Raw genomic sequence first — 27,349 nt, 5'->3', positions numbered from 1 at the left:
CTATCCCACGAGTGGCTTTTAAGACATTGATATCTATGCTTTGAACATATCTATTCTTAGCCGTTCAAACCACACGTAATGAGCCCTAAGTAACTGTCTGTCTTCAGTGGAGAAGCCCAGACCAAAACCACGGAGCCTTTTCTTCTATCAGATCTTCACTATGAAGAAAGACGCCCCCCCCACTCCCCGCTTTCTTATCCACAGTCTTTTATTTATTTATTTTGTGACAGCATTATGCCAAGATAAAAGACCTGTTCTGTCTTGTAAACACTGGAGGAAAAAATAATATATCTAACGGTTAGAGAAATAGCAACACCTAAGTATGTTGTGGAATGCATGCCTATGGATGTGGCAAGACTGCTCCACACTTATTTCATTAGATACTTTGTGAAAAGAAAACCACAAATGCTTAACGGAAACCTTTCCTTGTTTGCACATACAACAAATATTTGTAGATTTTTTTTTTACATGTCAGGGATGACGGATAAGTGATCTTGTTTACCCAAAGATTCAAAAAAAAATTAAGATAAAAAATGAATAGAAATAAAGTGTATTAAGAAATGACTTACCATTGGCATCTCAATAATATTGAACAATGATAAGGTCTTTTGAAGAAATAAAAAAAAAAAAAACCCAGCAATTTATTTTGGGTTCTTGTTGGCCTTGAAATAGAAAACTTCAGAAGTGTTATGATAATTTGATGATGCCATCAGCTCTTGCATTGCACTGCCAATTTTCCTGCATAACGGGAGCACTGTGAATACTTAATTGACCCTGAAATATCAATTCTCTGTAAATGGTTTGTGGGATGGGGTAGGAGGGGAGGGGGTATAGAGGCAAAAGCACAGGGGCAATTGCAGTAGGAACTATTTTCAGGACAATACTTGAAGCAGAGGAGATGCTTCTGAAAATTGCTGAGTGGACACACAGAGGAGCAACCACTTAGGAAAGCCTCAGAGCAACAAGATAAGAGGTTGGGAGAGAAACATCATTTAATGAGTAAAGGCTTAAAGGGATCCCTTTCTCATCAATAATTTTATTAAATATACATGACCCACATGGATTATACGTACACATTATGTTGAGGGACATGATGTCATGAGAATCTCTTTTCTGTTAATGTTCCCAGAACTCTTTGATAGAATCAATACTCATAGTCCGGATTCATTAAAAATTACATCTGTCTCCAATCTAATGAAAGCTTATGGAACCCAGTTTTCTAAGGCTTTTCTATTTAATATTCAAGACCTGGGTGGCCAAACAGGATGAATATCTTTGTGGTTCAGGGGCTTAGCAAGTGCCTGCAGCACACTATATTTACACTCAGAATTGAGTATTCATACTGGAATTGCTAAAGGAAAGGTCCAAATTTGACTTTAGGCACTAAGCATGTTTATGATCTTATGATGCCCTGAACAAGCCCAGAGTATCCAAGTGTGTATTATTTCCAATGAGCATCTCCTTATTTTTTATTTATAATTTATAATATACATGTAATTATAGGGCACAGTTTGATGTTCCAATACATTGTATAGCGATCACTTTGGAATAATTAGCATACCTAGCATATCTGTCACCTCTTTCATATAGTTCTGCCTGCTTTTAATTTTTTTTTTTTGGTTGTTTTTGTTGTTATTGTTCTAGTACCCTGGGATTTGTTTGGCTTAAAACTTAGTTTATTTCTAAGACGATATGACAAGTTCTATTTTAATTTCTCTGTAGAGCTTCAATTTTAATAATCTCCCCAGAAAGCAGATTGAGGAAGCAGGACTTGAGTGCTGAATGATTACATCTGGAATTTTGTCCACCCACAGGTAGAAGCTATTGCCAATAGCAGAAGGAGAAGCCACAATGAAGGCTGTGCTGTATCCCCAGTGTTAATCTCTGCCAAGGTATTTGCCAATTTACATCTACAAACCAACTAGTGCTACTATTGACACCTTTTCCAAGTTGTTACTTTTAGCATCCCTGCTGTGTTATACACTGAACACAGTATGTCCTCAATAACTCATTTAGAATTATAAATTTAGCAGCATTCAAAGAAAAATTTGTGTTTGGGAATAATGTACCGCAGAAGGCTTGAAACTGAGCTAAAAATGGGATTTTTGAACCCATAGTGTAAAAGAATTCAATACCAGAAAGTTGCCTCTTTTCAGGAACAAAAACAAAACAAAAAAAAGCACATTGTAACAGAGATCCCACTCTACTGTAGGATGTTGATAGTGGGGAAGGTTCTGTGTGTTGTGGGGAGAGGGCATATAGAACCTCTCCGTATTTTCTGTTCAATTTTGCTGTATTTTCTTCTATATTTGCTGTATTTACTCCTCAATTTTGCTGAAACTACTCCAAAAAACTAAAACATTTTAAAGAATGGGGGAAGTAAAAATTCCATGTATACAGATACATCAAGGTGCATTTTTTTTTTTTTAAGAGACCTGGTTTTGTGCTTCAGGTTGACTTTGTATTTACTATTGTTTTTCTGTTTCAGTTTGTTCACTTATTTTTTAGTGAATTTTAAAAACTTAAACCAACTTTTCCCATTGCTATTTGCTGGATGAAGCTCTCTTTGAAATTGCAATCATCATGCAGAAAAATGTAAGGCCTTCAGACATTATTTTTCAGTCTAAGCTGTTTAATTAGTGAGTGCACTTGATAAAATGTTGAATTATAAAGATAACAATATAGAAATAAGGAATTTTTTACTGTTGTTCTTTATATAAACTGTAATATGGAAAGGAAATGAATGGAGGAGAAAATTTTATGAGAAAGGAAGACAATAGAATAAATAAGAGACCAACCTCATCTAACAAAATTCTCAACATTAAAAACTACTTAGTTATTTCTCTCTCTGTCTTACAGGTTCATATCTATTCCTGTGTTTTATTCACTTTAGTTCAGTAATGAATACAAAATCTTTTTTGGCCATATAGTTATACTCCAAATATAATCAGAAATGACATGCAGTGTTTGTTAGAGTATGTGTAATGTTGAAAGTATATTTAATAAAATGTAAAGGAAACGATCAAACTTGTCAGAAAAAAAAATGAGCATAGATATACTAGAGTCATACCCACTGAAAAGCACATGCTTTAGAAAGAGTAAGAAATTCCGCAGGCAGAATCTTTCTAATCTCTATCCCACATGCATATTGCATGCAACCACTCAGGATTTAGAAACCAGAAAAACAGAATTCACAATGTGAGACTTGGTGTTCAGAATGTTGAACAAAGAACTTGACACTGTTCATTGCTTCACAAACAGAATTTTCAGAATCTCCGGCAGTCAGAGCTTCGTACTCAATGCAGAATGATATGCTTGGATCTGAGAGAAGAAATTCAACAGCACTGACACAGTCTGCCTTGATGTGAGACAGTCCTATGAAGCAAATGGATTTTTTTTCCCAAAAAAAGTTTAATTTGTTTTCCCAAAATATAGACTTCCTTTACAGCACTTGAAATACGTAGTTTGCTCTCTTTTCCTCTTTCTTCTTCTTCTTTTTTTTTTTTTTGGTTGGGCAAATGATTTGATCACTCAGAGACTTTGTCAGAAAAAGCATTTTAAGGGATTCTTGTTAGAAGGTGCTAACTTGCCTCTTGTGTAGTCCCAGATTCAGAGAGAAAATTAGATTCTCCCACACTCGGGCAGAGGTATTAGTTCTATCCAACTGAAGTTCAAGGCAGTCTCTTTTTCTCTCTTCTCTGGCTCCTTTCCAAATAGGTTAGTAGTAAAAGTTGGATACAGTGAAGAAAGAACTAAATGACAGCTAATTCAGACTGCACTGGGATATTCAGTAGATTGTAGGGGGTGGCTTAATACCCTTCATATTCACAATAAAAGAAAAATATAGAAATAATGCAAAATATAAAAAAAGGGAATCTTCTATGTATTTGAACTTGGCTATCCGTCACCAAAGAAGAGAACAAAGAATGCGGATGTTTATATGCACACAAACTGAAATAGATGACCCCAATCAAAGACAGCAAACTAAACCACAAAGAAACAGGAAGAGGGACAAAGGGGGAATCAATACGTAACACTGCAAAAAAAGAAAAGTTTGGATCTGAATTTAAGCTGCTAAATAGCAGATGAGCAAGTTCATTGTTCTCTCTAAAAAGGAATCACTACTTCAGCATTTTAAGTGAAAATTATACTTAAGAAAGGCCCTTCAGGCTTTGCCCATTTTCACACTATTCCATTAAACGTACCACTGCATACTAATGAAAGTAAACACGAGGGAAGGGGAGATGGGGGAGCCCAAGGAGGGAGTGGAAGGATAACAAAGAAGAAAGAGGGAATGAGAGATCAATCTTTTGTTACTATATTATTTTCCCCTTTTTAAAAGAGAGTTTAGACTTCAGAATTTCAGCAGAGTTCTCGAGCTGCAAAAGGATTGCATGTTTAATTTTAATAACAGCAGAAGTCATTCCAAAAGAAATTTCCTGGTGATATTTTAAACAGGAATTATTAAGATGTGCAGTGAGAGGGGGGTGAAAAAAAAGTAAAACAATGACAAATGTAAAACAAACCCTAAATAATTATGCTCATGGAATCAGCCAAGGTGAGTTTGTGTGCTTTATTCCAACTTTCCTACAACGGTCAGGTCCTCACTGCAGCTGCTTTTGTCAACCGCTTGTGGCATTAACTTTTAAAACTTTAATTTTCCAGTCGGATACCAAGCATACCTGAGACCACTTATGATGGGCATGATTAGCCCTGCTTGTTAGGCACAGTAACCACCACGAGGTCTTTACTGCAACGAGAAATTAAACTTTAAAAAGTCATTCTGATTTACAACTATACAAATTCTCACAATGTGGTAATAAAGAGGATACATGATGAAACCTGACAGGATGTTAAGCTTATTGCACAAGTGTGGACAGCTGAAGAGGCAAGAAATAATACAGTTGTCACTGGGCTGCTTCACCTCAACACCGAGCAAACAAAAAGAGCATTGTTAATCAGTTCAACTCTTCGGCTGGATAATCCTAAACCAGTAATTGATAAATGGGAAAACCATACGGCCTCAACTCTGTGATTCATAAAACACATGAATATTCATACCGTCTCCTTTGGTCAAGGAGCATTCTACATGCTCCTGAGGCAGGCTTTGAAAGAGGAATACAAATAGTTTCTTGCTCAGCAGTAAAATACAGCTTCCCTCTTAAGGCCTATTTTCCCCTATTAAAAGTGAAGTTTAGCAATACACAGAGGACAGTAAACACAGTAAATGTAGGTAAATGACAAATGGTTCCGCAGGAAGTGCTGTACTTCAGCTTTTTCAAATGGCTACATTTGGAAAAATATGAAATCTTTAAAGGAAACAGAATACATACCCTACCTAAGAAAGCGTGGTAGCATTACAATATTTTTATCCTGGAAATACTCAATCTCTGAATTTATAAGAATAATTTATTTTCCAATAAACTCTTAACATCAGAATTTCTGATCTGTTGGATACAAATAATCTGGCTTGCGGAATATGTTAAAATAGTTTTCAACATAATGTTGGTGTGCAATTACATTGCAGCTTATGCTATTAATTTAAAAAACTTAAGAGTCAAGTTTACAGTATTTGTGTTAACTAGATTTACTTTTAGAAAATATATCTAAATTTATAGTGAGATAAACTCAGTATACATATATACTATCAACACAATTTTATGCACTGTGGCATAGACATTAAAATGTTAAAAATAAAAGTATACTTCAAAAACATCTGTATTTTCAGACTTTGTGGGAAAGTGACTGTATAAAATGAAGAATTTGTTCATAGTTTTCTCTTTTGTAGAAATTGATTTTCATATGTGACTTTTCCTTAAATTGGAGCACCTGTTGCTAGACCTCATGCATGTTACAAAAATCATCTGTCATTCCAGATTTCAAAGATAAAAGTAAAAGAAAAGCCAACAGTTAGGGAAAGAAGGGATACAGTTGACTATGTAAACTTATCACAACAAAAATATTCAACTTTATTTGGAACACTAGATAAGTGCTCACCAAACATGATGATTGACAAAATAAGAGTTGAGGAAATAAACTATGTCTACATGATAGAACTTCAGGCAGCAATTAAAAGACACGGCTTAAAGAATAATTATTGAATGATATGAGCCAATTATCATGTTATATTTATTAAAAAAGGTATTCAAAGTCACTTATGTGGTATGATCCTGAAATTTAAAAATATATATATATATATGAAAAAACTATAGGAATATATCTTAACATTGGTTATGACTAGTCCAAATGTTTAAATCTTTTTAAGGAATTTTTAATTCCCAGAATCTCCCATGTAGTTTTCTTTAGATATGTTAATTTTGCTTGATCACTGCACTTCAAATCTCCTTCTCTAATTTCTGTTTAATGAGAGTTTGCTTTAATTGGTTTTTATTTCCATTATGTTAGTTTTGTTTTTCTAACTAGATCATCTGCAATTTGAAGCTAGGAAAAAGTTTTGCCTTTATTTTCAATGATATACTCCCTATAACAGAATACCTACATACTGTGTTTGTGATCATTCTTTGAGTTTTCTATTATTTATTTCTATTAATAAAATTTAAAAGGTAATTTCTCTAGCACAAACCAGGGGAAAAGAACCTCTCCAATATGAGTACATTATTTCCCTTTTCACTTTGTGTTAAAAGGATTTATAAATCTAAGCAGTCAGTGATCCATTTTCTACAAATCTCATTTTACATATAAAATGAGCATAACTTTTCCTATCAGTTAACACAACTTTTTGCATTAAAATATATGCAATTCAGAGGAATTAATATTTCCTTATTAATTTCTACCCTTTTCAGGAATAAATATTATTAGTGTGCAATTATTAAAAATATTAGTATAGTGTGCAATTTCTAGACCATACTTCAAGCTCCCTTACCCAATACGATAAATATCAAACATACAGAAAAGCTGAAAATATTGTAAACACATACTTATTTCTGAGATTCTACCATTAAATTTTATGATATAATATCTTCAGTTTTTTAAGCAAGAAATTTTTTTTGAAAAAATCTCTTATTCCTCAATCTTTCAATGACTTTCATTTACAGACACATGAACTATGTGATGAAAAGTAATTCTTCCTAAAGAAGAAAATTGCCATTTATATTTTTTCCTGGTTCTCTGAAGACTAGAGACTTGGAGTAAAACAGAGGCTTGAAGTGAAACAGAAGGGATGCCCAAGTGATTCTCTCTCCTGTCTGCTTAAAGCAGCCTAAAACCATACCAAGCACACAAACTTCATATTCATTCTTAAATAAAATAGGAGTTTACTGATTAATTTTCTGTCTATGTGTTTTTTTTCTTATGAATGTTGCCAACAGCTATTGCTATGTTCCGGGGTCAGCCCAGAAGAGGTGCCTTGTAAGTGTTGCAAACTTTACATCCAATTCTATCACTATCAGGGACAGAAAGCAGTTACAGTTTAATTTACAGAATAATTGCTTGTTTAAGAATTGGCTGCCACAGGATTGCCTTCAAATTGCATAACAAACTTCCAAACAAACTCCTGAATAAGCATCCTAGAATTCTAGAGTGAAGACTTAATAGTTCTTAATTTAACCAAAGATAGATCATGATTTCAAGTGGGGAGAGAAATAACTTTTTTTTAAGCCTTTGACAGTGTGTTGAGCACAACACTTTATATTATTTTTTGATGTGGAAGATTGAACCCAGAGCCTCCTGCATGCTAAGTGTGTACTCTACCTCTGACCCCAGTTCCTGTACAGTATTTTACAAACAAAATGGTCCTTAATCCTCAGTTTTCTTATCTATAAATGAGGCTAGCATATACTTATCAAAAGCAAATTTTCAGGTCTAAATGAAGTAATGTAAGTCTCTAATAATATGGATTGGCATGTAATTAATAATAAATATCACTACTGGCTTCCTATTTGCTATTGTCCTGAATTTTTTTTTTTTTTTCAGTTTGGGTGACAACTTACTATACTCACATTGTTTTTCTTTATTTTCATTTTATTTAAGAGAGAGAGAGAGAGAGAGAGAGAGAGAGAGAGAGAGGAAAGAGAGAGAATTTTTTAACATTTATGTTTTAGTTTTCGGCGGACACAACATCTTTATTTGTATGTGGTGCTGAGGATTAAACCCAGGCCGCACGCATGCCAGGTGAGCGTACTGTACTACTGCTTGAGCTACATCCCCAGCCCCTCACATTGTTTTTCTAAAAAATAGATAATGATATGTGATATATATATATATGTATATATATGCATATATACATATATATATGTTTAAATTTATCAAAAAATAGATATACCTTACAACTATAAATATTGCAAGAGCTCTAAACTGTATTCAAAAGTAGTGTATGTATTAGGATGCAATGTCAAAAATTAATGTTGCACTTTGAAGTGAGAGAGGGAGAGAAAGTCAGGGCAAGCATCTTACTTTTTCATTCCACAAGAAAAGTGGTTCAAATTCTACTTACTACATGTAAAACATCAACAGGACAATATGCTAACAATCTACTATTTATCATGAAAGATAAGTATCTTTCATAATAATTAGAACCTGCTGAATTTAGGAAGTTTTCTGCACCTAACTATATTTATACCCATAATTACAAAGGCCTAAGTGGATGTAACTTTTAGTTCTATCTCATATTTGGATCTAAATATTTTTTCAGTGAATAATGTCAGGTTTTCATTAAATTATTTTTCCTTTAACCATCACTGTGAGTGATTGTTTTAAATTATTGCCAATGCAATATGTAAGAGGTACCTTAATACTCTTTTTTTTTTTGTTCTAACCTTCAATTTTTTTTAAGTTTGAAATGCTCTTATTCTGATTTAATCAGTGTGGGAGTGAACTTGATCCCCTGGAATTTTGGAAAATGATAAGGCCTTTTCCAGCAATGCTTATGAACCCATTGAAAACATGCTTATCTTTTAGTGATGAGGATTTAAATAAGTTTAGAAAGAGATTTGGGTACTAACTGGGAGAAAGCTTCAATATTGAAGTTTCTGACATTTATTTACTAAAGTTATAACAGAAATCATTAACTGACCCTTAACGTGAATAGTAGCTCTGGGTGGATCCAGACTCAACCTATTCTTGTCCATCAACACTTTGCTGACAGCTTTAATAGACACCTTTGTAAATTATTTTAACTGGCATTAACAATACCAATCCTTAAGCCCCCTCAAACCTTATCCTACAGATTGACTTCTAATGGATTAACTGAATTCTGCAGAGAAGAGCTGCCAAAGCATTAGCATTTCTTTACATTTCAGTTTTGGCTTAATACTAGGATGTCAATGTTTATTTTGAAACTAAACCCAACCTCTGAAAAGTATTTATAGTTCATGTGCCAATAACTTTGTCTCAAACTGTGATACAGGTAATTATAACTAAGCAGTGATAAACTTGCTTAATAATCTATCTTGGAGATGCTAGAAGTACACAGAGCACACATGTCCTCAATTCATGATAAAAAACATCTGATACATCTGTGAGAACTGGAGGGTTTTCTTTTCCTCTCACTAGTGTTCTGAGTACTGGGAAAACAGTTATAACCACAACATTTTAAGAGACTGAATTTTTCTTTCTACACACACACACACACACACACACACACACACCTATGAAAGAAGCTTTTACAGGAAGTAACAAATACTCCTAAATGACATTTCATTAAAAATGTGTTCCCTTGGAAAGAGGACAGAACTAAAAGCCATGCTTTCACTTGGCAGAAAAAGTGGTACACCAAGCTATGTGTGAAGTTAAGGAGCATCAAAATCTATTTTGCCATGGATGTGAGCAGCATTCTGACCTAGAAAATAAAAAGGCAAAGGAATTTTACACATGCTTTGCTTTCTTCTGAACTAAAATTTCAGTAGAATTACTGTTTTGAAGAAAAGAACAAACAGAAAAGGCAGACAATTAAATTGCAGTTAGAACAAAACTACCAGATATATTTTTGTGTTCATTCTTAGAAAACAAAAAACAAAAAGCCTTACATTATAACAATAAAAAAGAAAAAAAGTTGAATATGAATTTACATTGAATGTGCCAGTTATCTCTGGATAGATCAATGATGTCAGTCTTTTCTGGTATATCTTTTCTTTCTTCATTTCTCTTTCTTCTTTTTTTCTTATTTATTTTTCCCTACAAAATCAGGATTTGTTAAAGCTTCAGAACATACAAACTGTTTTTATGGTTAACAGGAAAACAACAACAACAACAAAAACCCACAAAGCCCTATTTTAAAAGGTAGTAAATGCAGTGGTCAAAGTAATATTTTTTTTAGGTCATTCTTGCTTAAGACATCTGCTTTTAGCTATTCTTACCCTGAGGACAAATGATTGATCTGAGTTGTTTCCTCTTCTAGATAGAAGCATGCCTAAGTCATCTTTCTCCTTGCCCCCTATCTAAGTCCTAAAAAAAGAGGAGATTAAAATTGTCATTGAAAAATCTTCTGTCTGTGACAAGCTTTAACATGCTCAGCAAAAGAGTTTGCAAAGCAGAGTTGAAATTCTATTGGGAATGGTATCGCCAAGTTGTTTTTCAAGGTTACTTTCTGTTCATTAAAAAACTTTGTAAAATAATAATGAAGAAAAAACTGCTTCCCATTAAAGAAAGAGTAAGTTCACTGGCAGGTTTTACTGTTCTCCTACTCTTTCTCTTGGTTCGAGGGTAATGCCAGCTCATATTCTGTAAGAATTCTCCTCTTCACATTCACTGTAAACAGAAAAGAGTCATAATTACGCCACATTTGATCCATATCAAAGCAACTGATCCATGGATCGATTTACATAAAGTAAAGCATATAAAACATTTTTGCTTTTCACCCCTACTTCACCACTTTCTAAGGAAAGTTTCCTTTTGCATACTGTATTTGAATACAAAACCCTCCCGTTGAAATTTGTGATGTTAAACAAACCATGCCAGTCATTCAACTTTTTAATTAAGGATTCAGTGTTCCATCCCTTTTCAGACATTAAAATTCAGGTGCAGTCATTAATCTTTCTAAACGAATTCACCTGTGGCTAATACTGATGTATTTTCTATGAGGCTTGTCATGGGCTGCATGCGGCATGCATAACCACTCCACAGTTAATTACACAGGGGATTATCGTTAGTGTCATAAAGATAAAGCCTTGCTAGCAGCATTATAGAGAAGGTTCTTTCTCTTTCCCTCCCCTCCCCTCTTTTTGGAGCAATGCCTATTTCATTTTTGTTAACATCCACGTAAGTATTTAAGAATAATACATTGTGTTTACTTCAGTGGCAGGATGAAGATATAAGCAGGGGGATAAGAAGGTAGGAATGAAGTGATATCTATTTTAGAAGTTGACTGTGAAAAAAAGTACTTAGCAATCTTTGACCCAAACCCAAAGAGTTGAGAATAATATTTTGGGACTTTTATATTTAATCAAATATATAAAAATAGATTTTTTTTCTGAATTTGTGAATTGAATGGTAGCATATATACCTGTATTTAAAAAAAAAAAAAAAAAAGAAAAGCTTTGTCAGTTTTAGTGAAAAGACTTCATGTGATACGTAATGCATGAAATTTACAGAGAAAAAAATTGTAAAGATGGATTTATGGGCTGACGATGACAATTAAAAATAAGACATCAAATTAGGTGAATGTATTTTATCCTTATGACTCTTTAGTCTAAATTTAATAGTTTAGACTAACAATATATAACAACTCTATACTTGGGAAGAAATAAAATCAGAATGATCCTCCTTTTTTAAAGTTACATATTGAACTTTAAACCCGTATACTCTAATTGCAATAACTAATATTTTTTCCTTGAACCTGTTATCCACAACATAGTATATATTCTCAGAAAGAGAGAAGAATGTAAATAGGTTAAATTAAAATACAGGAAAAACAAAAGCTTCAATTCAAGGCAGTTTAAAATTACCTTAATCAACAAAAGTCCTAACTAAGTCATTTGAAATGAAAGAAAAATTCAAAAAGAGAAATTTAAAAAAACAACTTGCCATAAAAATGTCAGAAAATATAGGGGCTCCTCCCCCTAAATTCTTTAGTGTAACCAGATTTTAACTTCACAAAATCTGGAAAAACATAATCCCTAGTATATTGTTTGATAACAACATTATCTTTAAAAATAAGAACAAATTTTTCTTCTCAGGAATTTAGGTTATTTCCAAAATATGGGTAACTGCCTGTATACTATTTCTATTTTTATGTAAGGTCAACAGCAAGAAGGTCTATTGTTCTCTAATTTTGAATAATGAAATGAAAGCATTTTTGAAATCATCTAGTTTATCAATTGGTCTAGCTTCTTTGCCAAATAAACAGTTTCTTTGATTCCAAGTAGACACAGACTAATTTCTAAAATTATGAAGATACTTGATATGTCCAAAGTATATTAATCACGTTTCCCACAAAATTTCCAGTTCCTTCAAATTAAAAATTTAAAGTGCAAACTTTGTCAGATTTTCTTCAAAGTTAATACCTACATACATTAGAGCTCTTATACTTTACTTTTTTGTGTTTTTTTGTATTTTGTTTTGTTTTTCATTCCTAATGACATATTTCTATCAAATTTATGCATGCAAATTATTTAGCCCGATTATAACATTGAAGGAATGATGCAGTGGTGGATACTAAGCTGGTTTACAGTCAGTCTTGTGCTGGTCTCATTGCCTTTGTCCTGAGTAATCTGAAATGGAAACAAATAAATAGGCCAAATTTATTTCATCTAATCATTCGTTTCCTATTGTGCATCAGTGACACTCTCCTCCCCATGAAGATGACTATGATCCTGCCTGGCCCATATGGTGTGACTGTGGTCCCTTGTTCTTTTGATAAGGTACATTAGATAACTTAAGTGGATTTTTTCTGTTTCTTCCTTATGTTTTTTAATGTTTTAAATTAATGTGTTATGAAAAAAGTCTGATGCTAATGTCTGGAATGCTAGCAAAATTAAATTATTAATACAAGCACCTGTAAATACACAAAAACTTTTGCTAATTAAGATCCAAATTATTTTTTACCCACTTAATTTTCTAAAAAGCTTTCAAACTTAAAGATGATGGGGGATTTTAAAAAAGATTTCTATCCAAGTTATGGCAGTATATTCCTAAAGCCCTGAAAGGACTTAAAAATCATTCCTAATGTGATGGAATATTATTTATAACAATAAACCAGTTAGTTCTGTCAATTTTTTTTTTTCAGAAATACAAAATTTCCTGGAAACAATCTTTCTAGAAGAAAGGCTTTGCTCTTCTTTCTTAAACCTAAATATAAAACTTACTCTCTTGATGGATCTTAAATTTGAATTAATTCACTGAGGGAAATAGAGTTGGTATAAGAACATAAGTGGATTTGAATAGGGAGGTTTTCAAATTTTGTGGTATTTACTGTTCTCTTACCCTATTAGATTTGATACTGACCCTAACAGTACTTTTAAAAAAATTGGATTTCTTTCTTCTTTAACTTAGGTGACTTAAAGTTGTAACAACTTCATAATACCATGCTTTGTTTTAAAAAATTCTTTTGGATTTTTAATACTTCCTATCCCTACCCTATTCATCTTAAAAATCCTTTCTTGTGAACTTTTGTAGAAGCATTCCTCTCCTTCATCAAAACTGTTAAGAATGTAACAAAATACTAAGAAATAAGCAAATTAGGATGTATAGCAGGCAATTCATTCATTCTTAATGCACCATTCTGTACAAGATACATTACAGTTCAATGAGCATGAATATTATCCAAGGATGCATATGTAGGTTTCTAAAATCCTTAAGTAAAGCAGAGTTAAAAATTAAATTAAATTTCAGGTTTAAATATATATTGGCTTTCTGCAGGTGCTTTATGATAGTTGGAGCTTAAAAGGATGTTAAATTTCATCTGTCCATCAAATGCAAGAGTGAATATATTTTGGCAATTTTTTTAAATTGCATTTGTGGCTCATGAGTTTGAAAGGCAATATGAAAGAGTTAGTCACAGATGGTTAACAAGATATTTTCTGGCCAAACATCTAGGTTAGTCTATTTCATATTAATCTGTAACATTACATATATTTTAAAGCCTTAAATAACTTCTAATGAGTCAAGATAACCAGATTGACTCTCCATGGTCTGTTTGGTAATAATGACTAATATCTACTATAAAAGCTAACAGTTTTTGAAAGTATGGTTGTAATATTTCAATTTTGGTTTGCATTTATTGCCTACAAATTTATCTTTAAAGACCAACAACATTACATACATATATGTGTATATATATATATATACATATATTTATATATATCAATATCCACACGCTCATTCATATTCCAGAATATAGAGATGTTAAGTAACTTCTGAACAAAAGAAAATATAATGAAGTGAAATCAGTGTAAACAATATTTGAGCATACTACTACAAATAAATTCTGATTTTAAAAAGTTTCTAAAATTTGAAAATTTTTAGTATGTAAAGTACTGATTAAAATATTTCCTTTTTTTCTTTCTCTATTTTTGATCAAATTTGTAAAGGATAATTTTTTTAAAACTTTATTTTTGAAAAAAAATTTTGTATATACAAAATTTTCAGTGTAAACCTCACCCTAATATCTTACTTAAGGAAATAGAGATGCTCTTATTTTAAAAGCTGCTTAGTTCATTGGGTTGGAATCAATAATTACAATACCAAGTAAAAATTCCAGGAAGCCATTTTCAAACAATATTTTTAAAATGATTTTCAGGCCTTGACTTTTTCTTTCCTTTTTTTTTTTAAAAAAAAAAAAAAACACTCCAGATACTAGATAAATATATTGTTAGAATTGGCTGCCAGTTATTAAATTCAAAATCATTTAGTATGAATTCAAACTTGTATATTGAAAACAAAGTTCAGCATTGTCAGTTAATGAGATTACCATTGACCACACAGTATTTTCCTTAATCATAATGTTCTCTTTCAGTTTTTGCTTATTATTCACATTCCAAATCTTGTAATTTAGAATCTTGAATTTCCTTGTTCATCGATATCACTACTTGTATTGAAAACATATTTCTGTTTCTTAACTATTGTATCTACCAAAGAAATAGAACATTCCATCTACCTTTCATGCTGGTTACACATAGTAGACATATGCTGTGCCCTCAATAGTCTCATACCATGACTTTGGTTTTATTGCAGACAGCTTGCAAACCTACTGACAGGGTACAGTATAAACACGCCAGGCTTTATGGAATGAGTTGATGCACTTGCAAGGTTAATGTAGCATCTGTGATGCAAATCTGTGACCATCCTAATAGCTCTGTTGGTAGACCGATGCCATTTCTCAGATTTGCTCTTGAGTTCCATTAAGTAGTTTCTTAGTCACCATTAATTTCAGGTATCATTTACACGGTAAATATGTGAATCTGTGGAAAGGAACACCAGAAGTGTAACCTGTTTACACACCACAGGATACTGTTGAATCACAGGAGCAGCAGCCATATTTAGAATATCCTGGACTGACAGCACATTCTGAAATCTCACTTTGCATTTCTGGACACATGTTCAGTTTCTGCTCATGAGTAAGCTGGTCACTGGGCTGATACATTTGCTATGAAAGGCTTCATTTTTCTCATTTACAAGTTCAGCAACATGTCCTGCTGAGGATATTTACAAGATGTCATATCTAACAAGCATGGGATAAGCTCTGGAGTCAGGAGCACATTTCACACAGGACAAGTTTGCTTTATTATCCCAGAGTCCGGGGGCTGAGAGCCCAGCAGGATTCATCTCATCCACAAAGGCTCTTCCATCCTACACACAGTGTGTGCTTAGCCAGAACACCCACACATCATGTTTTCTCACCAAATGACATTTTCTGGCCGCTCACTTCATATTTGTCACTTGTATACAAAGTGTAATGTGTAAAGAAAGCATGATCAGCTTGTGCATCACTAATCTCATTACTGTAATGGCTCTGAAAACATATAACAAAAAAGTAACTGGTAAGCCATTCCACATAGGCATGCCATGCTCAGCATGCACCTCATTGAAACTGGAGAGCCCCAGCTGCTAAGAAACCCAGCAGTCAGCAGTTCCAATTTGACTCCTCACTCCCGGCTACAAATGAAGAATAACTCCTCAGACCTAAATGAAAGCAGCGCTGACAGGCCTACCTTAACGAGCTATCAAGTCTATCAAGTACAAGGGTGCAGCATATCACACACCAACCTTTCAAATCCAGTTGAATATTTCTCCGTTTGGAGACAGAAGCAAGGGAGCTCTGTCTGGTCCTTTTAAAGTTTTCATATTGTCATTTATTCTTCTTATGACTCTTTAGACTTCAATTTGAGGTCTACTGAGACCCAGATGACATCATTATTGTTATGTGGTATGTTACACACTAATCATAACCATTACCACTTACAAGTGTACAGCTTCATTCAATTAGCTGCCTGACATGGACTTTTAGTTAATTCATGGTGAGGGTCGGCCATGGTCAGAGTGGCAGGTGCATTCTGCTACCTTTTTGAATGCCAATTATCAGTCTTAGGTAATTAGAGTGACTCTTAGAGACAAGTTAATCAGAGAGATCAAAAGCTAAGCTATGTGGCTTATGGAACTGTCCAATACTATTAGAAATCACATAGAACAGCCTATGTACTTAAATAAATATATATACCTTAATTTTTTTAAAAAAATTCTAATCTATGTTTAATGCATCTCTCCAGAATTTTTATTACAAAAGAAAATGCTTATACTATGGATATACAGATATATATGGTATACATCAGATAAATGATTGATATTTATTGGTAGGTAATAAAACATTACATATTTTTTGAAAATATTGCTAATAATAATTTCAAATAGGCTCTATAAAGTCTGTGAGCTAATTCACATTTATAGTTTAGGACCCTTTTCAAGTTGTCTTTCTTGAAGCACTGAAATCTTCCTTTTTAATAATTAGAATTATATACCATGTGGTTATTTTATATATCATTCTGTGGTTATCAAGAAGCTCAAAGCTAATTTTTGTGGTCATTCAAGGTATCTATATTAGAACATCCTTTGCATACTGCTATCTTTCGTGATTCACAAACTCCAGTTATTTTATTATTATTATGCTTCTATGGATTTAATCCAGGGGCACTCTACCACTGAGCCACATCCCCAGTCCTTTCTGTTTTTTTTATTTTGATAAGGTCTCATTAAGTTGCTTAGGGCCTCACTAAACTCCTGAGGCTGACCTTGAACTTTCAATCCTCTTACCTCTGCCTCCAGAGTTGCTGTAATTATAAGGATGGATCCCCATCCTCAGTAGAGAAATCCAGTTATTTTAGATATGTATTTAATAATCAATCTTAAAAAGTTAAAATAAAACCCATATTTTTCACCAAGCGATTCAGGAGGCTGAGGGAGGAGAATCAGGAGTTTAAAACCAGGCTCTGAAACTTAGTGAGGCCTGAATTAATGCAGTAAGACCCTGTCTCAAAATAAAAAATAAAAAAGGCTGGGGATGTGGCTCAGTGATGAAGCTCCCTGGGTTCAATTTCTGGTATCCTTCTCAAAACAAAACAAAACAAAACAAAACAAAAAACACACATTTCTTAAGACAACTTATCTCCCATCTCAATAGTAATTATATCAACAATATATTTTATAAGCTGTTTCCATTGAGAATGTAAGGCTCTGAATGTAAGGTTCTTCATAAACCATAAAGAACTCTGATGGCTAGGCCATTGGCATAGCTAGTGAATTAGGATGACTTTCTTACACAGAATATTAAAATTAAGGGTGCAGGGGTAGTAGAGACAATTTATAGACAATATAATTAGAGTGCAAGCTATGTTATGAACAGTGACACTAGATAGCTGGAGATCTAGTTGTGATTACATGGAAGTCTATACCGCTCTCTATTTTTGTTCTAGAAGGAAATAAGCCCATTTGTTTTAAGGTCAGTGACATCTTTGTGGGGAAGTATTTTATCAATATAAGCTGAGCATGCTGGAGCGAGCAGTGGGAGAAGCTATTCCTGTCACAAGCAGAGGAAACACAGAGGGCCAGGAGGCACCTGCCACACTCACAGACATGAACAGAGTATAGTTGCAGATGGAGTCTGAGAAATGAGTCTAAAGCAAAAGTCTAAACCAGTAAGCACTTCCAGGTCATGCTATTAAGCTTTGATTGTGAAAATACCTTGCCTTGTCTAAGAACAAAGTTAGTAAAAGATTGTGTTATGCAAGTGATGTGTTCTTAGAATAACTGCATTTTCAAAGAGTTAAAAATCAATGCTCTTGTAAAACAAAATCTTAGAGACTTTGGAGAGACTGATACAAGAAGTTCAGGACACATTATGGGAAGGCTGGAGAAGTCATAAAAACTGGTTTTCCCAAATGCTCACTTTTAAGACAACATTTTAAACTTAATTTAGTAGTAGCATCAGGACATTTTAAAGTCACATCTCCGAAAGGTTTGTTGAAGTATGAAGGTGGCATGAATGACAACTGGAATGTTTGTTAAAGGCCTTGTAAACCATTTGGAAGCCAGCTTTCTGGAACAGTCTTCTATAGAGACAACTGCATCCCAGAGGAAGACAGTGCATGAATTCTCCGTCTCTGGGCGTGTGAGTGTGAATACTTTTGATAACTTTAAGAAATGAGGCTATAAAGGACCACTCATAAAGCTGGAGCTTTTAAGCCATGCTTAGAATGATTTTCATTGCCTTGTTGATTAAACGCTTTTGTAGATTTTGGTTTATAGATTTTTAAAATAAATCAGAAGAAATGGAAGAATCAATGCAGCAATGACTGGCATAAATGACTATAAATAAAATTAGGGTAAAAGAACAAGATAAAAGGAATGTTAACGTAATAAACAATACTTGCGATGTGTAGCCCTTCAATGTCTCAGATTATTTCAGTTTATGTCTTGTGTAAACTCAAACTCCTAAGATCTATTGAATAATTAGAAAGGTAAATTTGCATGCACTCTTTTTCTTTAAGATTTTTGATATTCAGCAATACAAAATATTTCAGAAAATAATCTTAATAATTTCTAAAAGATAATGACATAGAAAAGTGTTGATTTTGTGTTTATTATGAAGGTAAACGCAAAAAAAACCTTCATTAATCTAATATCTGGATTAAATTAAAGACTAAAAATGAAAATTTAGTAATCTTTCCCAACTTTATGTATTTTGCAATAAGAAATCCTATTCAGTAATAAGATCTGATTGACACTTATTCAGTAGTGGGACAGATAGAAGCATAGATATTTAGATTCATAAATACCTTATGATTGCAGAGATGTGACTGTAAAAGGATCACCTTGATTTACTTTTTCTTCTGAAAAGTAATGTTCTTTATGTTGATTGGATAGCTCTTTCATTTAAAAACATAAATCACCCATCAAATGTCAAGGACAATATGCCATTGCTACAGTACGGTGGGTGATTTTAAATAAGATGTTAGAGTATTTTTGATATTTTGCTTCTCTTGGAAGAAGTAGCATACAGTTTAATAATCATAACATGAAATTACCATTTTGTTTACTTTTGCAGTGTAGTGTGAAGCCATACAAAAAGTGCTAAATAAGAGTTATTTATCAAACTTGAGAAAATTCATGAGGTATCAAATTTTGGATTTTTAAAATCGGTAAAATATATTGTCTGAATACAAGATTATGTTTTCTAAGACACTCAAGAAAAGAACATAAAATATTATTTTTGAGAAACAGTACAGGAAAAGAGACCAGAGGCAAAACCAGTGCCTACTGTTTAGAAAAGAACTTTTAATTTATGCATTAATTAGCAACTGATATTTCTTATGGTAATTTATGGGGTTTTAATTTGAAATTTATAGATGGAATCTAACTCCTCATTGTAAAATATGAGATGGGCAAAATTTAAATATACGATTTGTTATATAGAAAATGCTAAAATTTATTCTAAAATATACAAAGAGAATACATTTGCAAAGAAAAAATAAACTGAGGGGAATGAACTCTGTAATACTGTACTAACAGAATTCTATTTAAATATATTAATTTTCCTGATTCAAAACACCAACCACTTTTCAATAGTGCATAATGTCTGGATTAAGTCAAAGGCTTAATGAGAAACCTAGATAATTACTGCTGGCTTTTATGTCTTCTTGCAATTGAAAAAAGAGTGTCCTATGTGGCAATGGGATATGTACTAGTGTAGACATTCAGGTTACAAATGCCTGATGGTGGCAGAAACTTGACTCCAGGGTTACATTGACTAAAAATACATATTGAGTTTTAGTATTGAATGAGAGAAGAATTTCTAGAGATGCAAACTTGACTTGTGGCATTTTTTGGAGAAAATATTATACACAATAAAATATTAGTGAATATTTTATGGTTAAGAAAAGAAAAAAGCATAGGTGATAGTAGAATATAATACTCAATTATGATTTTTCCTTTCCTCGGTAGAGATTGGCTTGGGAATTATTCTTTGATATCTTTCATGGGAAGTACTTTGGTTTAAGCTTAGCTACAAAGGGTCTGAACTTCATGAAACATTTAACATTCTTTTGTAAACTCTTCATTATTATTTTAGAAGATTTTAAAGGTGAAGCTTATTATTAAACTTTTAGTTTTTTGCTTGATTCACTTTTAAAATTTTGCTGTTTCAAACCATGTTAGAATTACATTAGAAGAAAAAGTGACAGTCTATAGATTTTTCTTTGCATCTGCTACAATTAATATTCACATACAATTATTTATTCATAACATATGTATCATAGTTTTACTATAAGTGAGGCACTGTGCTATATACTAGGATGTAAGGATAAAGGTTTACACAATAAATTTTTTATACCACCTTTGATTTTACAATAAAAATATGTTCACTCAACTTTTATTTTTTATTTATTTAAAATGAGAAAACTATATCTTGTGCTTAGTAGAATTTGAAATAAAAAGCTTTGCTTATGATTAGCCCAATCTTTGTAATTCACCATTGAAATCACTAAATTAAGAAGTTAAGTAGAAATCAAAAGGAATTGTAACTTTTTTTGATGATTAGATATAAACTGAATAAATTTGTAGTGTTATGAAATTGTTCTCTTTTCTTACCAAATAGAAGATAATACTAAATGTATTTGATTGGTTTTTAGGATATTTTAAAATCTTCTTCAGATATCTGAATATAACAAATACTGCTAGTAAAAATGCTAAACAAGACACCTATTTATTTCAATAAAAACAAACAAGACATAATAAAATTTGTTACATCCATTATATGTAACATCGACTTATGACACATGTATGTATTTATAACATATACATGAAAAAGGAATAAAGCAATATATAATATAGCAAAATGTACTATGTATCATATTATTTTCATTTATTTTATATTTAAAATATACAAATACTATGTAATAATAAAATATGATTACACAAAATATCCATACATTTATTTTCATTATAAATAGTACTATATATTATGTAATATGAAATAAAAGGGGTGTGTATATGTGTGTATGTGTGTGTGTGTGTGTATGTGTGTGTATGGCTTTATACTTTCCAGAAATATGATTACAATGCTTTTACAAATTGCTTCAACTGGTGTGTATGCTTCATAGCTAATACACTCAAGCATTCCAGAAGCATGAATATGTTTTATAATATTGTTCAAATGTGATTTCTCAATATTTTAAAGTATAATACAATTTTTTTTCATTATGGGGTTAGCAATGCATTAAATTTTAATAGTTTTGAGCTATATAGAGCCTAATATCTTCCACCACAACTCATCTTTGTTTCATCTCTAAGTAACCATTTTCAACTTTGTCATGTACACTATGCTTTCAATGAAATTATATAAATATATGTAAATCTGTCATTGTGTGACAAAAAGGAATGCCAATCATTATAGAGAAATCTTTGAATTTATTTCATCACAGTTTCATACATTATTTTTTATATTCAAATGATTGAAGCAGAAAACCAAGAATACTGAGTAGGATGTATAATTTTTATTTTGCTTAAACCACAAAAGAATCAAAGGCTGTGGAGTCACCCGCCTAAAATGAAGCTTGTATCTCTGGAAATTACTAGATGTGTCATTGTGAACAAAAGACTTCTTTTTGCCTCTATTTTTTTTTCTCATTTATAAAATGGGAAGAGATATAAGGTGGAAAAATTGAATAACCTACAGCAAAACTAGTTAGTAGGAAGAAGTTGGTAAACATTGATATTTTTAGCTGGTCTTATTCCCACTTCCAAACTGTTTACTTGTTTTTTACTTGTCATAGTTTCTTATATGTGATTTTTTCCCACCTTAGTAATGTTTGGGACAAAAACAAGAACGTGAAAAATAGACTTTATTTAACCCAGTTTCTTTGAAAGTCACCATTTACTTTTTGATACAAATTGCCAAATTAGAGTGGTACTAAAGAGTCCAAAAATGATAGAATATAATAAACATACAATTACTTCTAGATAGAAGGTCTGTTAGAAGGACAAAATCATAAGTTTGCTTTTCTCTTCTCTTAGCTATGTCCTATGAAGCAAAGGTTATACAAAGTAATTTTTAAAAATCTCTGAAATGACTTATTTTATTTAATTTTTATATCATACAAATTATTTAATTACCACTAAAATAAATAATTAAGCACTTATTTAAAATTTAAAAATAGAAGCAGAAAATACCATTGTAATTAAAAAACATATATTAGGCAACACTATACTCTTGGCTTATTAGTAGGTGTTTTTCATTGCAAAATTAAACTATTGGTCTTTTATCTTCCAGAACATAAAAGCCCAGAGCAATACTGATGGTAACAAATATTTAAACAACTTAGAAACAACTGAAAAAATAAAAAGCTAATACCAATGAAACAAAGTTCTTATTTGAAGTACACATTGGTGGGATTAGACTCTATTTACCCTGAGAACTGTGATTATATTACCTGAGGAGTACAGAGGGTTGGTATTATTGTATCCTTTGTATACCAGCTGGGTTCAAAAGTTCACCACCTTCCTCCTTACCAGGTCATGTCTGTCTGCCTGTTTGGATCTTCCTTGACCTCCCTCTCTCTCCACCTTGTACACACACACACACCCTTGTAGTTTCACTGTAATTCGTTCTTTGCTTATCTCCCAAGATCTGCACTTGAATCTTGCTTCTGGTACATAATTTAACAATGATCCTCTGTCCAGTTATCACAGTTCCATGAACCTCAGATACCTGGAGTTCATTCACTCATTATTTACGGTAAGTAATGTACAAAATTTTTGTCAATGATTTAATCAACAAGTAGTAAAATATTTATTAAAGCTAATTTTATGAGAGTTACATTTTTTTCTTAAAATACTTCCATTAATCCAATGTACCTATATCTACCTAGGGACAATATTTAATTAAAAAATTTCTCAAATGTGAGACTTCCAAAATATGTGTTTTCCAAATATATAGTTTAAAATTTCTCTTCTAAGGTAGAACATTTCTTTGAAAGAAGACTTTAAAGCACATACAGATTTGATTAGGAGCAACTTCTTTGGGAAACTACCTGTTTTGTAGAAGTGACAATTTTTTTTTTCTATTTTCAGATATTTGACAACACTACTTAAATAACTTATTTACTTTCTATTTCTCAGAACTCTCCTGGCTCACCTGTGTTTCCTTTGTTCTGTTATCTCACTAGACAACAAAGCCCCTCATGCCTGAAAATTCTTTCCCTTTGGATCTGCTAAACCAAGACCTTCTGCTAGTTCACTCTTCAGGTCTGCTTCTCTGAAGTTTGCAATGTGCATTAGATAGAATATCAGTGCAATTGGCACTCCAGATATGGAGTGATAAATAATAGATGGACAGAGAGAGAGAGATGCTAAAACAATTGACTCTTTTTTCCAAAGTTAAAGAGAAAAAAATGAGCAGGAGAGATGAATGGGGAATGGTACAAAAAATTAAGCAGAGCTTTAACACCTAAACCTTTTCTTATAATTCATTAATGTACCTATTATACATAATTGCCAAGAAATACATTTTTTTAAATTCTATGTACATGTAGAATAGCCATATCAAATAAGGCACCCGGGATATAACTGATTGTGTTTCAACTACTGTGTTTCCTAAATAATAAGAATTTTCAAAAACAAACTTAATTCAGATGTTGATATTTACAACTTGTAAAGACCAATACCTTCTAATAAAACAGTCAATATTTTCAGTGTTTTCTAAATCTAGAAAATCTAACTCATTACAGATTCACTTATTTAATTCATATCAAAAATCTCTCTAAGGAAGTTCGTGGGGTTACTGAAGTTAAGGGAGGTTGGGTACCTTTCTAACAGGCTGAAGACTTTCTAGTTTACTCACACTAGAAGCAAAAGAATCAGGAGTGAAGGCTGATCATTTGATGCACACAGAGCCAATGCTGTAAGCCTATATACAGAAGGCTGACCAACTAAGAAAGCTGGCCTAAAGGACATGACATACTTTATGAAAGACAAAATGGCCTTTAATTTGAATGTCATTGTTTCAAGTTTGAATATGAGAGCACCAATATAATGTCCTGTTAAATTATTTCTGAGTAGTCACATAATTTTTATCTATGGCCAAGAAAGTTTTTAAGACAAAATACTTTTTTTTCCTGCCATATAGGTAATATAAATAGATAAATAGTTGCAGATAATTATAAATAGATATTTCAGTGGAGCATTTTATCTTATGTATGTCCAGTAAACACACACACACACAAACACACACACACACACACACACACACACACACACACACATATATATTTCATTTAATGAAAGAAGACAAAAATATAAAAATATTTGGCCAAAAAAGACTTCTTTAAAATTGCCTTTAACACCATTTATTCACATTTGTATTTGAAAAATATGTTCTTGCAGATCACCAGTTTTTAGCAAAAATGTTTTTGTTGTTGTTCAGTTTTCACATTCATCTTTATATCATCACTTTCTAGCACATTGTACCATTGTATTATTAAGGCATAAAAATAATTATTTTATTTCAATATTTTAGAATATAGCTGTATCTGCACTTGTAGTAATTGTAGAAGAAAGGATTTTATCTTTATATGTATCCAATTGAAACCAAATTAATGTTTTTATTCTACCTAAAGAACTTATTTAAGAAGATATCTTTGATAGAATACATCTCTATCTTTTATCCCCCCAATAAAATATTTTTTTAATAAAATGCATTACTTCCTTTCTTTCTATAATTAGGAAAAGCTATTTTCAACATTAAGTTTGGAATTGCATATACACATACATACATACATTAAATATAAGATTTTAATACTACTAGAAATCTAGATTAAAATGAATATCAATAGCTACTATTAAAACTGATCTGTTCTGAGTTCAAATGTCCAACCCAAGCAGAAAGAAATTTGGAAGTTCAAAATAATATTGTTCAGGAAAAAATTTAGGAAATTTATACCGAGGAGCAAAAACCGTTCATTTATGTGACATATTTTCAGAACTTAGTAGTAGTATGTGAGTATTTAAGGACATTTTAACAATTTTTAAAAACTGGGTTGGGGAAAAAAGAGGACGGTTTTACTGCTTTCTGCCCTTTTCCTCAACATATGTGTGTGTATACAAACACACACACACACACACACACATCAAAATATATTCCAAAGGAAAACTTGAAAACAGTGTGCATTTCCAAAACAGCATAATTTAGTGAAAACCACAAGCAACCAGGATTCTCTGATGAATGCTACCTGGCATGCTTGAAATGCAAGAAATGCCACGCTTGTCAAATTCCATTGCAAAAACATGCAGGTTCCCAATCTCTAAAAGTCTCTTTTGGAGTCCTTAACCAAAGCTGCATTTTAGATATAAAGAATATTAGTCTCCAAAGCATGTGCCCTGCTGACTTCTTTCCCTCCCAACAGTATTAAATCATCTTTGAACAGAAACCTTTTATAGTTTATCATAGCCTGGCAGCCCAAAGATACAGGTAACTTTTATTTCTGGTCATTCAGGTGGGGCACCTCAAGTCATTGATACATATCTATTCCTCTATTCTAGCTTTGAAAGAAAAGATTTTTCCCTTTTCTTGTCCTAATGTAAATATATACCTTCTTTTGCTGTCTCCCCAGGCACTCTCTCCCCATCCCTAGGAGAAATCTCATACACCCTGCAAAAGAACAAAAGCCCCAAACTAAACAGTCAAAAAAAAAAAAAAAGAGGCCCAAATCTATGTATTCTCAAGAAAGAAAAAAAATGCAAATTAAGGAGAGTTTCAGAATGCCTTAATTTCCTTTCCACATTGGGTAACCCCTGTCACCAAATCTGACTGTTGGTGATGTAAGGATCTATTACTGCTAGACAGACAGTTAATGTAAAATGCTGTCACCACAATGGCTTCTACATGAGCATGACAACACAGCTGAGGGATTCTATCTTATAGTCAAGCAAGACAGACTTCGTACACTGTTTGTTAAATATCTCTACTATGTACTAATTAGGTCACTTGTTTACTTCCAAGTTATTTCAAGCTTCAACCTAGACAAAACCAAGAAAATATATTAGGCCATTGCATTTGCTTGTTTGAAAAATGAAAACAAAAACAACAACAACAAAGAAACAAACCAACCAACCCTAGGAATTTGTTCCAGAGAAAATGGCCATTTTCCAAATTTGTGATCTACCAAATGAGATAGCTACAAAATCACTGCAGATCATAGAAGACCATAAGTTTTATATTGTTATTGAGAGAATAATTTAGACTAGTTTAAATGTGACGATATTTAAATGAAAATAAGTTTAACGCAATAATAATTTAAAATATTTCATTGGCCAAATGGTATTTTACTGATGACTTTGTTTAACAGCAAATTAGAATATATTTTTCTGTTTCTATCCATCAGGTACAGATTAACTAGGCAGCCAAAAATATTCTTTTGAGTATGGAAAACAGGAGGCACAGAAAATAAGACATTTTACCAATGTAATGAAAAATAAAACATTTAATATGAATTTAATAAAACTGATAAATTTTAAATTAAGAAAAGACTGTATTTCTCATTATTTCCTGATTTTGTTTCAGAATCAACAATCATGAAATAATCTAGAGTTTCTTCTTGATATGAATAAAAAGTAATTTTTTAATGAAAAGAGAGTTGCCACATTTGAAATAAATGAAGCTAAAAAATATTGTTTCTTATTTTAGTTGAAATTATTACCAACAAGATTAATTTCTTGTACTGAAATTAATTCTCTATTCTATAACTTGATAAAACTATGGTTTGAAACTACGTCGTGTTTTGCTGTGATTCATATTATCTTCTCAAATATGTGTTTTTGAAAATTTGACCTTATCCTTTAGAACAACAAAGACTGCTACTTCTTCTTCTTCTTCCTTCCTGTCCTTCCTGTACCAGGAATTTAGCCCACAGGT

The sequence above is a fragment of the Ictidomys tridecemlineatus genome, chromosome 11 (genome assembly GCF_052094955.1).
Source record: "Ictidomys tridecemlineatus isolate mIctTri1 chromosome 11, mIctTri1.hap1, whole genome shotgun sequence".
Taxonomy (NCBI): Eukaryota; Metazoa; Chordata; class Mammalia; order Rodentia; family Sciuridae; genus Ictidomys; species Ictidomys tridecemlineatus.
This window is presented reverse-complemented; position numbering follows the sequence as displayed.